Source organism: Rhinoderma darwinii, chromosome 5 (genome assembly GCF_050947455.1).
Source record: "Rhinoderma darwinii isolate aRhiDar2 chromosome 5, aRhiDar2.hap1, whole genome shotgun sequence".
Taxonomy (NCBI): domain Eukaryota; kingdom Metazoa; phylum Chordata; class Amphibia; order Anura; family Rhinodermatidae; genus Rhinoderma; species Rhinoderma darwinii.
Window position 1 is genome coordinate 328,071,594 of NC_134691.1, and position 3,381 is coordinate 328,074,974.

At 43.7% G+C, this 3,381-nt stretch overlaps 1 long non-coding RNA gene across 1 annotated transcript; it reads left to right on the forward strand.

The window, feature by feature from the left end:
* The first annotated feature begins 266 nt into the window (after positions 1 to 266).
* LOC142652150 (uncharacterized) lies at positions 267 to 1,806 on the forward strand. The gene is made up of 2 exons (XR_012847776.1): positions 267 to 403; positions 1,102 to 1,806. It is a non-coding gene; the product is annotated as an uncharacterized LOC142652150 (long non-coding RNA).
* The last annotated feature ends 1,575 nt before the right edge of the window (positions 1,807 to 3,381 follow it).

The window sequence follows — 3,381 nt, forward strand, 5'->3', positions numbered from 1 at the left end:
GATAGATAGATAGATAGATAGATAGATAGATAGATAGATAGATAGATAGATAGATAGATAGATAGATAGATAGATAGATAGATAGATAGATAGATAGATAGATAGATAGATAGATAGATAGATAGATAGATAGATAGATAGATAGATAGATAGATAGATAGATAGATAGATAGATAGATAGATAGATAGATAGATAGATAGATAGATAGATGGACTGATCAGCATTAAAGTAAACCACCTGCCTAATATTGTGTAGGTCGCCCTCATGCCATCAAAATAGCTCTGACCTGTCGAGGCATGGACTCCACAAGATGACCTGTGGTATCTGGCACCAAGATGACACCTTGAACTCTTTGTCACATTCCTCAAACCATTCCTGAACAATGTTTGCAGCGTGGAAGAGGTATTATCCTGCTGAAAGAGGGCACTGCCATGAGGGATTATCATGAAGGGGGTACTTGTCTGCAGCAATGTTTAGGTTGGTGGTACATGTCACATCCACATGAATGTCAGGACCCAATGTTTACCCGCAGAACATTGCCCAGATCATCACACTGCCCCCGCCGGCTTGTCTTCTTCCCATAGAAAATCCTGGTGCCACTCACAAATGTTCTCTGAAAAAAAAAAAAATAACTTAATATACTCACCTGTTCCCGTTCCCGCTCTGTCTTCTAGTGACTCAGGCCTCTTCTAGCCACACCCGCTCCTTAGCAACGACACATGGTGCGATGATGTCATTGCGCCGCCTGCATCATTGAAAGGTGCTGAATGGCAGGGCAATGAACTGGTGTTCTCTGCCCTGCCAGCGCTAGTGAATCATTCAATTGTATTTGTGTACTGTAGTTACTGCCGGAGGCGAGAGGCTCACCTCCCTACTCCCCCTGGTTCTGTGGTATAAACAGTGGATGGCGGGGGTGATTTTGCACATAGCTCTCATGTGATTTACCCACATGATAGCTTCCCCAGCTGTCTAATCTTCTGCGTGACGCTAAATGCGTTTGCTCCATGCGCAGAAGCAGGAGATTCCACTGGACAGTTCTAACATGTTTTCTGTTGCAGGTTTTGTGCTTTTAACATTATGTGATATTTATGTTGTTTCAGGCAGGCACAGTAAGCTGGCAAACTCTCTGGTCAAGTATGCGGTCTAAGTAGCATGGCACCACCTGGGCTCCGTATGAGGGTGGAAGAAGTCTATAAAGGAGGCTTTTTTTGGCACACGTCATGGTGACACATCGTGGTAAATCACAAAAGAGAGTTACACTTCCGATTGTGTGGACAGCCTGTCGGGTGTGACTGATGGTAGCGCCAGGGACTGTGGGCAAGCAGAGAACCTGAAGAAGTCTGTGAGAGGATTGGGTCGTGCCAGTGTTCGTTGCTACAAAGGAAGCCTTTGTCCATGGGAGTGGGTCAGGACCGCTTCCAGCATCTTGACCCTGCCGGACTGCTGAGTGTCTTTGGTGTGTGGGGGAGACTGCTCCGTGACTAGAAGAGACCCTGAAAGTGTAGATCCTGCTAGTGGTTTTGGACCACTTCCAGCATAATCCTGTACATTGAGCGGGTGAAGGCCTAGTCACCCTTGCCCAGAAAAGTGGCTAAAAGAGCAGAATCCGTGCTGTCAAGTCAAGTGCCCACCAGAGTTGAGCCACCAAGGTAAGGCCCTCTTAGAGTTTGTACCTGCCAAGTCCTGTGCCCTTTAAGACACTGTAACCACTAAGCTGTGGGCCAACTTTGTAACCACTACGCTAAGTACAATTGCCTGTAACCATTACACTTACTGCCCCAGTAAAGTCTTGTTTCTTTAAACTGTACTTTGTCCGCCTCCATTACTGTGCCTTCCCCCGGTGTGGTCCTAGGTCAGAGTCAAGGGTCACATACAGCAAAAACTGACCCTCTTACAAGCTGGGTCTGCACATCGACTTCAGCAAATAAACTTCTGGCAAACAATAGGGCCATGGGGGTTCTCGGTTGTCTGTGTGAAGTAATATTTTCATGTACCTTTGAAGCTAAATTAGCAAAACTCAGCAACATAATTCACAAGCTAGGAGACACTAAGGCTCTGTTCACAAAGCGTTTGAACCTTCATTCGGAGATATATGTGGGGAGGATTTTCTGACATATACCTCAGACGGAAGCTGAGATGTATGCCACCGTATATGTGGCCCTTTCCACCCCGGTAATGCTAGGCTGTGGCTGCTGTGTTGTATCTGGCTGGTTATGAAAAATGGGTTTGGATTCTGGGTAACAATGAGCGCTTCTCTGTTCACTTTCCTCACATGGAAGTGAATATTAAAGGGAGGTTTGTGTCTAGTAGCTCAGGCTACTTAAATGATTGTTCTAAAGTAGGCCCGCATCAAAATAATAAATTTGGGGTGAGGTGAGTTTTTAATCAATCTTCAAATTCTATATTTAGATTGGGCAATTTATTGCTCTCTAAATGCATATAGTCTGGTTAAATGCACAATAGTATAGAAATTGAAGATGATGCCCTGCAATTGGATACTACCCTGAACCTACAGTTAGGTCCAGAATTATTTGGACAGTGATACAAGTTTTGGCATTTTATCTGTTTACCAAAACATATTGAATATACAGTTGATTCCAGGTGTGGTATTTGTATTTGGAAGCTGTTGCTGTGAACCCACAACATGAGGTCAACAGAACTCTCAATGAAAGTAAAATAGACCATCATTAGGCTGAAAAAAAAATAAGAAATCCATCAGAGAGATAGCACAAATGTTAGGAGTGGCCAAATCAGCTGTTTCGTAAATTCTTGAAAATAAAGAGCGCACTGGCGATCTCGTGAACTCCCAAAGGCCTGGACATCCACGGAAGACAACAGTGGTGGATGATCGCAGAATCCTTTCCATGGTGAAGAAAAACCTCTTCACAACATCTACCCAAGTGAAGAACACTCTCCTGGAAGTAGGTGGATCAGTATCTAAGTCTACCGTAAAGAGAAGACTTCATGAGAGCAAATACAGAGGCTTCACCACAAGGTGCAAACAATTAATCTGCCTCAAATATAGAAAGGCCAGATTATGCCAAACAACATGTAAAGAAGCCGTCCAGTTCTGGAACAGCATGAAACTAAGGTCATCCTGTACCAGAATGAAGGAAGGAAGAAAGTATGGAGAAGGCTTGGAACGGCTCAAACTTCAATTGCATCTCAGTTGTTTCATTTCAAATCCAATGTGGTGGCATCAGAGCCCAAATCATGAAGATTGTGTCACTGTCCAAATAATTCTGGACCTAACTGTATGTCTGGTAAAACTTTGTTCTTATAGTGTTAGAGCCCTGGAGACCATCGGCATACTTTTTTAACTGTATTAAATAGTATAGTTGCCTACGTTTTTCAATATAGAGGCATCCCACAAAAAAAAA